Source organism: Daktulosphaira vitifoliae, unplaced genomic scaffold (assembly GCF_025091365.1).
Source record: "Daktulosphaira vitifoliae isolate Bord-2020 unplaced genomic scaffold, ASM2509136v1 Scaffold_1, whole genome shotgun sequence".
Taxonomy (NCBI): domain Eukaryota; kingdom Metazoa; phylum Arthropoda; class Insecta; order Hemiptera; family Phylloxeridae; genus Daktulosphaira; species Daktulosphaira vitifoliae.
This window is the reverse complement of record NW_026099572.1, coordinates 40499783-40514194: the sequence shown is the minus strand read 5'-3', so window position 1 is coordinate 40514194 and position 14412 is coordinate 40499783. Positions and strand designations below refer to the sequence as shown.

Here is a 14412-nt window from a genome sequence, read left to right as displayed (position 1 = left end):
AAAGAATAAAAATTTTTCAATCCAATCTAAAGAGCTATCGCAAATCGTTATAATGAACTATTCATAAGCCCAAAAGAAAAATCTAAAAGATGGAAGAAATATTTTATAAAAATTTTAAATGCGAATATAAGGGTAATAATAAAAAGCTTGAAATCACAATGTTTAATTATTTGAAGTAATTACAGGTTTAAATCAGAAAGATACATATACTCTCCTTTTTTTAATATAGCATTGGAAAAAACTATCGGCAAAATTAAAAGGGAAACAACTGGAGTAATAATTAGATAATATAACATAAACTATTTGATTTTACAGATTACTTAAACGTTATAAGAAGTTATTTATAAGATATGAAAAAAGCTGATTACATTCTTGAGCAAGTTGCCTGCTAGATTGGGTTGAAAATCAATGTCGAAAAAACATAAATAATGGAACTGTTGGACAATATAGATAATATTGATAGTGACTTATTTATCTTCGAAAAATTTAGATACTTAGGAATATTACTATGTACTAAAAATGACTGGATATAAGAGATAGGATTGACTACAACAAAAGCTAAAAGAGTGTCTTTTGCTTAAGTATATTTTTCAAAAACAAATTAGATGAAAACCAAAAAACTAAAATAAGACTTTATATGTTAATAATAAAATCTTTACTTTTCTATTACTAAGAAACATGGATAACCACCATAGCACTATGAAAAGAAGATTCAGAACTTTTGAAAATAAAATTTGAAGGACTATAAGTGGGTCAATATATGACAGCAAAAAATGAGTATGGAGAAGAAAATTTAACCAAGAACTACAGAAAGAAATAAAATGACATCAGTTCTAAGCTTTATAAGAGAACAAATATTGAATGGATTGGAAACTTATTGAATCAAGATCTCGTGGATGACACAAGAAAAGATGGTTAAATGTTGTGCAAGGAGATCTTGAAAACTGAGAGTAAAGCATTGAACATAATTGGTTTAAGATAGACAGAAATTAATGGATATTGTGTAAAAATATTAATTATAATAATAAATTTCTTATTAAAAAAAGTGACAAGCAAAAATAAAAGGAACTTCTATTAAGAACCTCAAAATACATAATTAGCTAGGAAGTCGTAATAATTTAGAGCCCCCAAAATATTTATTACGAATATATAGCTACCTATTTTAACGTATAAAATATGTAGCATTAGTGTCACCCAGTAAAAAATTATTATCACGTAATCGTTAATAGTTGTGCCTCGTTTAATTATAAAATAAAATTGATCGGTATCACCGCGAAGTTTTGTAGTATTTTTTATAACGTAAGTATCATAAAAGCTACCTCTTTTATTTCATGATTGAATAATAGTTTCTTATAAATTTTTTAATAAATTAAGTTCTAAGTAATACAATTTCTAGCAAAACAAAATTATTAGAAATCATAAGATATCTAAAAGATACTGTAAAATAATAATTTGCCTACGCTCTCGCCAGGTACGATATTTATTTAAATAAATTATCATTATTAGATCACAATAAAATATTTAAGATTTTTTCTTAAGAAAGGAAATTTCTATAAAAGAAAAATTTCTTAGCCTCTTTACATAGTTTTTAAACTATATAATTTTATTAGTTCCTGGGTATGCAAATTATCAGTGGGTTTTTTTAGGTCTAGACTCCCTCACTAAAAACTTTTAAAATGACAATATATTTATGATACTTAATATGAAAACAATATGAGGAGTGGACAAATAATTTTATTTAAATACCCCACTCACCCAATTAAAACCCTAGGTACGTGCGTATTTCCAGGGGGGTTTAACCCATTCTCGACAATCATAATAATTTACATTTAAGTACAATTTTTTAAGTTTATTATTTATTTATAATTATATAGTTTTTATTTTAGGAGAATGTGTAAAACTTATTAAAATTAGTTTTACTTTTGAATATAATGTGTTGGATACTCAATGGTTTCATTGATATAATCAATGGCACCGAAATGGGGCGAGTTGTTTCTCCAGTCAAAATACAAGAACGTAAAAGTCTCATTTCAAACTCGTCCCAATTGAATCTCAGAAAAAAAAATACTATGACAAAAGAAAATTATTGTTAAAGATCTGGATTAAGTTTTAAAATTTTCTTTAATAATTTAATTTAAAAAAGTTTATAAAGAACCAGATACTTTTTAGATTTTTAGATTATCAATAAAAATCACCAAAAAAATAGCTTTACTCACTTTTTTAGTTTTATAACAATCAAAGGGACCAATTTTTAGTTTAAAAAAAATGTGTCCCTGGGTATAGTATAACCGATATATCGATTCGATTATATCCCGGGGTGCCGTTGAGTTGAATTTTATAAAAAAAATCTCATGTATCATTGTGTTGAAAATAAACTTTTTCAATTCAATTATAAATTATTGTATTATTATCTTAATTGTACTTTAAGTTTCAAAAATAATTTTTTTTATGAACTATGTTCTATTCATTGTATTTAATGTCATTTATAAAAGTGATTTGATGCTTAAATCATTAGCTCACTTTCTAATATATAATTGGCCTTAGAAACTACTAACTGCATGGAAGCAAGAATGTATAAATGTTTATATTAGAGAATATAAATATAAAATCATATAACATAATTATTATCATTAGTAATAAAAAAAATAAAATTTAAATAAGTTCTATGGATAAGGTTGACTACATCAAGAGTATTGTAGTAATTATTAATGTTATGAATTTTAGAGAAATTTCTTCTTTATCTTAAGATTGACGTTATTAATAGTTAGTATATGGCTTTTGTCTTGAATTGCTCTTTTCGCCTGTGCTATCCAACAGATTATATTTGTTTTACTGCGGCCATCATCTTTTATATTGCTTCTTAAATATATAAAATGTTGTACTTGGCTTATTTATTTATTGTCGATATTTATGATGAGTTGGACAGGGTATATTTTGCTGTATAACATAACTTTTATTTTCCTTTTATTCAATTTTATTCCATACTTAATTTTTAATTTATTACTGTTAGGGTATTTTGTATATCTTCATTTTCTGTTCATAAAGCTATGTCGACCCCAAATCTAAAGGCATTAACCATTTCTCCTTCTCTTCGAACTCCCCTCAGTTCTTTCATTGTTTCTCAATGTACAAGTTGAGCATAACAGTAACAGGATACACTCCTGCAACGTTATAAGTTGTATTATGTTTAACAATATTTTACGTTTAATGATATCGCATATTTATCTTATTTTTTGATTATTAAATGAGGCATTATTGATTATATAAGTATGATAGTAATTAAATGTCAAAATACCTTTTTATGGTTACCAACAAGTTAAACAAATTATAATTATATAACATTCATGTTATAATTATCGTTGTTTAGATAAAAATTTAAATACTTATTTTTATATGAACCTAATAAATATTTTATGCAACTATTTCTATATTAGCAAAATTTTATTTTGGTTATCTATGCTTAACTCTGAAAATTATTATTTGGTTGGGTTTAATTTTTAGCTTCGATGCGAAGCTGAGAAGGTATTGGTTTTACTAAGATGTGTTTTTTTTTTTTTTTTTTTTGTCTGTTACCACTTTTTCTCAGCTCTCACCGAACCGATTTCTTTCAATGATACGTCAAAAGATCACAAATCGTATCTAGTCGAAGACATTACCCTCAAAAATTGAAAAAAATTCCCTCGTTCCCCGTAAATGGGGGAAACCTCCAAAAAAATTANAAAATTCCCTCGTTCCCCGTAAATGGGGGAAACCTCCAAAATAATTACGAATTTAAAAATCGCTAATTTTCGAAATTTTTTAAATTTTTATTACTTAAAAGTGCTATAACTTTTTCAAAAATAAACATATCAATATAATTCTTTTTTATATAGATGCATAATATCATTACCTTTCATTTGGTATATTTTTTTCATAAATTTAACCCTTAACCTGCCCACAAGGGGGGATTTAAAATGACAACTTTTTCACAAAAAATTAAATTTTTCAACTTAACTTTTGAAAATGTTCCGGAAGGTCTGACACTTTTATATATATCTTAAATTGAAGCTAATGTAATATACTTTATTATGGTAAAAAAAAATTTCGGACTTTATTTTATCTTCATAGTGAAAATGGCTACCGAATGCTATTTTTGTGTGAAAATTTTCGATTTTGTATTTTACATTTTTAACTTTATTATGCTATAACTTCTTGAAAAATGTATGGATCAGTACAATTTTTTCATGAGGAGTAGTATTTATATACATCTTTCATTTTACATACTGTTTTTTTAAATCCGACCATTCCCCTATATACGAGGGGGGTTCAAATCTAAAAAATGCATGTAGAAAGTAGAACTTTTTCAACTTAAATTTTGAAAGTGTTCCGGAAAGTCTGACACTTTTAAATATATCTTAAATTAAAGCTAATGTAATATACTTTATTATGCAAAAAAAAAATTTCGGACTTTATTTTATCTTCATGGTGAAAATAGACATCAAAGTTTATAAAAAAAAATACGATTTTTGAAAACAGACACAAGTCTGTTTGTCAGTCAATAATCGATTTTTGTTTTTTAAGGTAAACATTAATTGCATAAAAACCAATTTTTTACTGTTAAAATACTTTTTTTTAATTTAATGAAAGAATACAATAAGCGTGTGCATTAATACATAGCAAATCTTTCGTTTTTTGAAAGAGTGAAAAGTAATAAAACAATAAACATAGAAATAAAGTATCAATATTAGTATCAACGTCTATATTTCACTAAATTTAATTTTTAATGTAATTTAAAATAAAACTAAAATATATAACACCCTATATTTAAAAATATCTATGCTGTTGTATGTTATACTACTGAGTATCATTACAAATTAAATAAATAATAATCCAAGCAGAAAATTTTATGAAGTACCAATATTGACAATGGGTGTAGTATTAAAAACTAACCATTGGTAAACCATAATAACGTAGTACTAACTGGCGTTGTATCTAAGTACTTATCCAGCATAATACTAGTTTTAAATCTTAAAAGGCATATTTTAAGGTATGAGAGCCTTCTAAAGGAAAAAATCAAAAGAGATGTTTCAGCGAATAGGACACAGATAGTATAGCGTATAAATAAAGGAACTTAAAACGACCTGAAAAAATTGTGTTACGATAGAGAAGTAATGCTAAACGTAAAAATGTATTAATGTTTAAACTAGTGATGGGAAATATCGAATAGTAACTATCGAACTATTCGATAGTGATTCAAAAAATATTCGATAGTTACACAATATATTCGAATAGTTTTTAAAACTATTTGATAGTTAATGCTAAAAATAAACTATTAGGTTGTGTAAACACAATTCGAATAGTTATTCGATGGTTTAAAATATTCGCAAATGCCCATCACTAGTTTAAACGTTAAACAAAATTTAAAAAGTTTTAATATTCAAAACAGTAAACTTGAAAATTATATTGCGTTTAAATCATGAATAATGTTATACTCAATTTTAAGATAACTTTATATTTAAACATTAAACAAAAAAATATATATTTAATCTTACCCTAATTTAAACAAGGTAACATCCATAGGGCATAGAATAAATATAAAATTACATATACATTATAATATAATTTATATATTATATATTATATAATAATACAATATAATGTAGTATAATTATTAACACATGTACTAAATATCAAACATATATATATATTAGGGTAATCCCTAATGTACAGATAGGGAATTTTTTTTTCAAAATTTTACTAGGCAACCTCCGGTTTTTTATTTTATAATAGTTTTATTTGATCTCATTTGACTCATTTGATTACAAAATAACAAAATACCATTTTCAATGATTTTTTGAAAAGTTTCCGATATGCAATAGTCATACAAGTGAAGTATTTGAAACATAAATATAAAATTATAATAATATTATGAAAAAATATAATAATTAATAAAATAGTTTAGTTTAAAATCATTATTTAATGTATCTTTTTTAGTAATAGGATATTTTTTCCTGTATTTATTAACTGTTTGAAGTAAAAAATGTTTTTGATTTTAATCTTTAGTAAATAAAGTGTTATAATCATTTATTAATTTTCCATTCGTTCTGTTGCATCATTTTCTTTTTTTAAGTTAGTAAATTTATGAAGTCCTTTTAAAAAATGTTGATTTTTATTCCACAATACAAAGTCTTCATTTAAATAATCAGTTTTAATATTGTACCTTTGAAATAGTTTAATTTATGAGCTATTGATAAAACCACTAATGCGCTTAGATTTAAATCCTTTCTAGTTGTTTATATTAATAGTTAAACGCTTAGTTGTATGTTCGCTGTAGTCGATTATATGTAAGGCGTGTACCGTTTTATTCTTTTCTTATAATGGTATGTTTATACTAAAAAAAACGAGTACTGCCGTTTTAAAGTTCAAATATCACAGATGACCACAGATTTTTTTTTTTAATGAGAGGAGTTCAGTTTTTCTATCAATATTTTCATAATTTAGTAAGTTCTGGATAAGTATGAGATTTTGATATGGTGTTTAAATTGATATAGGTACTCGAAACTAACTTTTTATGTAAACAGAAAAAATAAAAATACATGTTTCTTGATAAATATTTTGCTAATATATGGACATAGTAAATTGTTTGCGAATAAAAGAAATTTTTAGATAATATTGCCTTTGACATCTACGTAGCATGATGTGAAGCGTCTAGTATACAAAACAATACTCCATAAGGTGGAGTTCCTTCAAAAAATAAATAAATAAATAAAAGCTCTAGTAATTTCCTATAATCTTCGCGAAACAGTTTTTGTTTTGGATGTTTGAGAGAAAACTAAAGTAAATCATTTCTGATGTGAGATAAAGCCAAGCAAACATTACTATCCCCTATAGCTAAATTAAAATTACTAGTATTTATTTTATTCCAGTATTCTTGAAATTTTTTAAATTTGATATATTTGGACCTGATGTAAAGCCAAATTTTTTTTCGGAGACACACCTTAAAACTAGTTCATATATATGAAAACGGCACATTACATACATTATATCCTTTGCAATATATTGTACTAATAAAACGCAAGCACCCTTTAAACGTCTAGTATCATAGCAAACTGAAATAATCAATAATCCTTCAGTCTATTAATAATTGAAAAACGTTTTCTACTTGCTCTTCTCCTATTCTAGCTGACAACTGAGGAAAACCTAAAAGCTGTTCGTACCCTACACATAAAATTATTAATGGCCGTCTTTCCACCAAATTTTTGACAATTAATGACAGTAACATTTTTTTGTCCTAACATAACACCGACTCTCTAAATAATTCTTGATTAAAATTTGAGCGTAATTGTTCAATATGTAATTTTCTTAAATTTTTGAGAACTTTATGTATTGATAAACGGTTTATTATTAAGTCATTTATAGTATTTCCTAACGTCTGAACTGTGGCTAATAATATAAAGTTGCATCTCGGTCTCATACCTTGCACTTAAAAAAAAACAGTAACAAGTTCATCATTGATAAACCGGTTATTTTTTCATGTTTTATTTGACGGACCTGCTTTACTAGACATATCGCAGTGTTATCCAAAAGATTAGAGTTGTTTGTATTATCAATTGTAATATTTTGGCTTAACTTACAGTCTTCAAGCAAACTATTTTACGGATCGCTTGTAAAACAGAGTTCGATAGTTTCAGCTAAAATTTAAAGAATAATTATATATTACTGGAAATTTCTAAATAATATAATTCAAAACACTTATTATTTGATTTTAATTCACATTCATTAAGATATTTTCTCAAATTCCTCTTGTTTTTCAAACCCTTATATTATTTATTTTTTTTTTTTGAAAGTTAAATCGATGCCAATAAGTGATCGTGGATGACCCTTTTGTCTCTGACATATTGACTGCTTGACTTTGTCAACAGTCATCATATCTAATGCATCTACATGAGCAATATCAAAAAGCTCATAAATATATTGTACACATTTATTTTCCATCTGAGTATTTGTACGCCAAATTGAATTTTTCTGCAAATTTCGTCATATATTGTACAATTACTTTAATTTCGGTATAGAATAACGTACTTCTTTAGTGAATAATCGAGCATTTAGCCATAATATCAATGTTCGCCAATCACTAAATGCACACTTTCACTCAATTTGATTTCTCGAATATTAAATAATAAGACAAATAAAACTTGTTTATTTGATAATAACTTACATACAACGAGTTGATGTGAACTGTTACCAATAAAAATAAATATATTTTTGTAATTATTTTTTACTTTTCATTTTTGAATAAAAGTATAATATTTGAATTAGAAAATATTCAAAATGCACGGACTACAGATTATTTCAATAAAATTTTAATGTTAAATAATTAATAATTATTATTAATATAAAGACATCTAACAAAATATTGTAGTTATGGATAACTAACTAACTATTAACACAGTTAATATGGTTAACAATCATGGGTATTTATAAATAGATAAAATCCGATCATTACTCAAACTGATCATACTATTTCGGTAATGTGTATATATTCAGAACGTAATCGCAAAAAACATCGTTTTTTTAACTTTAACCCTCTTGAAGCACAGCATAGGGTTGACCAAAATTTTTGAAAATTAATACACATTACTTAGGGTATTCAAAATAACCATTTATTAACACATATTCCGAACCGTCCCTTATAATTCATTATTAACGCACCCATCATGGTTTCTATCGCAAATAACCAATCACAGCTTATTATATAGCAATTTCACTAGAAATCGTTAGTTTACTTTATTCATTAACAGCCTTAAATGTGCCGAACAGATTGGAGAAACATAATAATATTTATTAAAAATTATATTCTAGACATTATTGTTAACACTGAACCGAAAAGTTACAAAACGATTACTTCAGATGACTATATTTTAAAGATTTAGATTAATATGATGACTAAAATAAACTCATATTCAATAATAGAATGAAGAAGTGAACAATTTATTAAATTGTATTAATATATTAGGTAACTAATTATAATGATATAAAGCATTATTAATAAAATTAAAGCTTTTTCTTCTTCTTCTTTTTCTTCGCATTAATTTCAACTACTTGGGGTCGGCCATCCTTATCCTAAACTTCCACTTGACACGATCTTCCACATTGTCTACTCTCACATCGATCGTTCTCATATCGTTTTAATAATATCCCTCCAATTTCTTTTCTAATCTTTTCTAAACTTTTCTAATCTTCCTGTACCTCTTCTTTTCTCAACATTCATTTCCATAAGTGTATTGTAACTAATTTCCTCATTTCATATACCTCGTGTTTTCCTTTGTTAAACTTGTACTCTATAGACTCTGTCTTACTTCTACTTATTCTTAATACCTTTTCTTTTCTTTTTCCCCTTTCAATTTCCACTACCGGATCCTCAATTCTCCTCCAGTGTTCTTTTATTCCTATTCTCACAAGCATCTCCTTTGCAATATTCTTTACACAATTAACAAATCTATTCCATACATCATTTATGTCTCTCTTGACATTCCATACCGTTCTCTCTTTTACCGTCTTTAAAAACTTTTTTTTCTTTTGGTCTTCCAATTTCCATTACCGGATACTCGATTTTTCTCCTGTGTTCTTTCTGTTTTTGTATACTCTCTTCCCGCTACACTCATTAGTGGCCTCTTAAGACTGTTAGAGGTGCCATGGATGAATTCTTATCCCCTATTCACAGATATTATAAAACTAAAGCTTATAAACTATATTTTAGACTTATAATGCTTATTAAATATATTTTATAAGATAATAAAACACATAGTATCAAATAGAAAACCAATAACTATTTTATAGTTAATATCTTTTATTTGAAATTTTCAACTTTTAAATAAAATGAAAAATAAATTAAATGCTTGAAATTACTATTCATAAAGGCTGGGTACTTATGTTACTTAAGTCTCCTGATTAGTCATTAACAACCCTAAGGACGACCGCAGAAAAGTTTTCCTGGAGGTGCATTTGATTAATACGATTTCAACCCATAAATGCAATTTCCCATACTTCATACGCTAAGGAGGCATGATCCCTATTCAATATTTATAATACATATAACATAATAACTTAATTTTTTCCTGAAAATGGTGCTTTAAAGCGATTATGAGAAAGAAAAAAAATTAATCAAAAGAATATATACTATATACATTTTTATTTGAAATAAAAAAATTGCCTAATCCACTTCTGCATATTTTTTTTTGTACGTGACTACTACTACTAATATCAATCAATAAATTTATCAAATAATACCTCTCACTTACTAGAACATTCATAACTTTATTATAAATATTATTAACTATTTTGAATAAGCCTAGAAATAAATAGACGATACATTTACTTATTTTATTATTAAACAAACTTGACATGTTTTCCTCAAATAATTTTTCTGGTTTTTAGTATTCTGTTAGTAACAGTTACCGCAGATTCTATTTAACACTAACAAAGACTAAAATTCGAAGGTATTTATTTATGAAAAGCGATTCAATATTACTATAAAAACCATCTTCTAAATTTATATCTATGTACGCCTTTTATGCAATATAATACATCGGTTTTTATCTGTGAGGGGTATGCTAGACCCCCACGCAACTGTTTAAGGGTTAAATGTAAATCAGTCGATTTCTCTTAAATTAATAAGTCTTTTATGAATTTATTTTTGTTGTTGTTATTATCTCCATTTATCTGTTATAAAATCATTTTTAGGTCCATTCTTTGTAACTTATAGAGGTGTCAACTTTATTTTTTTAATAGCAACATAAATGTTTATAAAATATAAAATGATTAAATAATTAAAAAATTAAAAAATCGTAACCAACAAAAATTTTAAAAAAATACTGGTCAATAACAACTTTTGATCTAATACTTTGAAAGTTATTAGCATTTTAAAATAATGACTTGGGGTGAAGCGACGATTTTACTGTTTTTATCATTAGTAATTTCTTGGCCGCTCTTCTTCTGTGCAAAATTAAGAATATCTTACCAAAGCACTAGTCCAAAAGTTATAATCGATCAGTATTTTTCTTAATTATATCATATTTTATTTCATAAGATCGTTAAATTTTCGTATGATACCATTTAAAAATATAAAGTTGACATACCATATAAGGTATAAGGGATGAACATAATTTTTTTTTTTTTGACTGATAGATGACAATACATATGAAACTAATAAAAATTAAAATAAAAATTCACAAAAAAATACCCAAACATTTATCAAAGTTATAAGTAATCAGCATTTTTAGAAAAATATTTGAAATTTTTTACTCGTGAAAGTAATTAAGCCGATAAAATTCACTAAATGCCATCCTAAAATTTAGTGCTAGGATTGCTACTTTATAAAATACATATTGTAGAATTATCTTCATCTATTTTTATCCAATAATTTTTTATTTATCTTTTAAAAGAGAACTAGTTTAAAAATACTGGTTGTTCCATGATACAACCAGTATTATTTCACTGTAGTGAAATGGAATAACTGTTTGTATTTTATACCAACAATATTTATATTGTTTAAAACATAATAGCGTATCTTATGTCAGCATTTTCACCAATATAACGTTATCTGTACTCATGAAAGCCCAAAATCATTCAAGCATTCTATGAAAAATGTAGTATAAATAAACAAGTTTTTTTTGTAGTTTTAAAATTATCTGCTCAGACTTTGCTACACTCGACAATATATCGATATATTCAATTTGCATATTTAATTCAATTTATATAATTATATTTAATTTTCTTACCACGAAGTAGATATAAAATAAGAAGCTAGTGAAATGCTACTTTGTTTTGCCACAAAAATTAAAATTTGAGGCCAATTGTCTCTTATACAAAAGTCAAATGCCATCCTCACAGAAGTAGTTCAGATTTTTATGCTAGCAACTTATAATACTGAAAAATTTATCTAAAAGTTAAAAGTTAATTTAGTTTTACATTTTTATAAGAATCGAATATTTTAGTTAATTTTTATTTGTTAAAGAAGATTAACAAACTTAGTATTGAACCAACACTATCGATCAAATATATTTAGAGAGTGAAGTAAGTTTTGAAAGATTCCCTCATAGAAATAATTTTTTAACTATAAATTCTAAAAAGTAATAGTAAAAGTTCATAAAACTTTGTTGTAATTTTGTATGCTAAATTAATAGGTTTTTTAACCTATTCATTTTTATTTTAATTTTTCAACTTCTTCCTGCTTATTAATCAAATCATTCATAAAGTTAAAGCAACACTACATTTTTTTCATTCTGCATAATATTAACCATGTAAGTATTTAAAATCGCAAATGCCATAAATCATTTGAATTTCTTATGGAGAAACTGGCTAAGTACTTAATTGAAAATTTGTATTTGAAGGTTTATTTTAAAATATTAAATTCTTTAAAATTATGTCAAATGTCTGTTGTGTAAGCATACATAACAATGATACATTCAATAATAGAAACTGTAAGTTATATAAGGAAATATTTAAAGCAATAAGTATAAAAATATAATTAAAGTAAACTATTTAACTTCAAACAAATGTAAAACTGCTATTGATAATACTTATTTTAGATTATAAAATGGAAAATTGTTCCTAATTTTATTTATATTTTATTATTAATATTATAATTTACAATTATAATATTAACAATCATTTAGGAATTAGGGACCAAAAATGTATACTTTTTTATCATTTTTTTTTTTCACTCTTTACGTTATTATTATTGCTTAGAATAAACTACCATCAGTAAATATGGTTCTTAGTAAAAACACATTAAGATCATTTAATACACTTTTTTTGAAAATAACCTTGTTATAGTAAAAAAAATCAAATTTAAATTATGAATCAGGCACATCACTATATTGTGTTGTAAGATATTTTTTGTGATAATTATATAGCCATACAGATGAATGATTGAATAGTAAATTATTTCATAAGTAATAAACAATTTTTTTTTTTTTAAGTATTGCATCAAGCCTTTCAATTTTTATACGCGTAATGTCTCAATAAAAATTACAATATTAAACTATTGAATATCAATTTCACTTATATTTAATTGCTATAATAAACATTTATTCATTTATTATACTTATTAATCAAAGAACTATTAATTTAGAATAGTGAAGAAAATAGAAATTAATTATGCTTTTGGAATAATCCACCAATTCTTTAAAATTAAACAACATTTACAGATTTGCATCGCAGCGTTTCTTATGATAGTGATTTTAATCATTGTCATATATCATCTATACTTTTCCTAACTATGACATGACATTCCCAAATAATATTTTAATACAAAAAACTTGTTTAATTTATTTCACTCTTTCACATCTTAGGGAGTCAAAGATGATTCTTGGCTAGGCCAATGATGAACGGGCAAATATTATGACCAGTTTATACTAGAGACCGCACATCATCAATGAAAAAATCACAAGAAAAATCTTGTTAACACTTTGGGAAACGTATGTGGGCACATTGTGGGCCTAAACATACATTTCTATCCATTAAGCCAGGCCGACCCCTAATACTTAATTATTATAAATAATAAATATATTTATTTACATTTTAATTTGTATAATCATAAAAATAAATTAATATAATCAAATGATAATTTAAAATTAAACACCAAATTATATCTTATATTATTATTCTTATTAAAAAAAATTAAACCAACTTATATTAATCATTTATTTTTATTTAATTGTTGTTTGTTATTTATTTTTATTAATAATAAAACAAGTAAATTGTCAATATTAAACAATTATTAAAATAATGATTAAATATGATACCCTGAGGTTTGAACCCGGGAGCTCATGCGGCAAATACAAATTTACGAAAAACGAGAGAAAAATTTCAATTTTTGGAGGTAATTTCTTTGACTAAATACAATTTGTGATCTTTTGACGTACTTTTGAAAAAAATCACCATTGACAGACACAAAAAATACACTTTCGTTGTCACATCGAAATTAAAAAAAAATTTTGGATTGTCATTGATGAAATCACTGATAATTAAGATTTGAAAATTTTCATAAGAACTACAAAATTAATAAAGCTTTTAAAGTAATTAAGAATTTAAAAGCTCATTACTTATATTACTCTTAACTTCTATTTATTTATTTTTTTTATAAACTAGTCACAGAAAAAACATATTTAGTTAGGTTAAATTTAATCTAGTATCTTCATTAAAATAATTAATTTTAACATAATACAATTTAACATATGTTTTTCACATGAAATTGTTATATATAGAGTGAATCAAATGTATAATACATGACTTTTAATATATACAGAGTGCAACAAATGTATAATATATGACTTTAATATATACAGGGTGTAACAAATGTATAATACATGACTTTTATATATACAGAGTGTATTGAATATATAAAACCTGACTTTAGTATATACAGGG

The 14412-nt window shown here is 25.0% G+C and overlaps 1 long non-coding RNA gene across 1 annotated transcript in view; it reads right to left on the bottom strand.

Moving 5' to 3' along the window:
- Positions 1–3510: 3510 nt before the first annotated feature.
- Positions 3511–14412, bottom strand: part of LOC126898650 (uncharacterized) — a 114561-nt gene continuing 103659 nt past the window's right edge. Inside the window, exon 2 of the long non-coding RNA XR_007702332.1 lies at positions 3511–3704. This is a non-coding gene — a long non-coding RNA (uncharacterized LOC126898650). The remainder of the gene's footprint in view (positions 3705–14412) is intronic.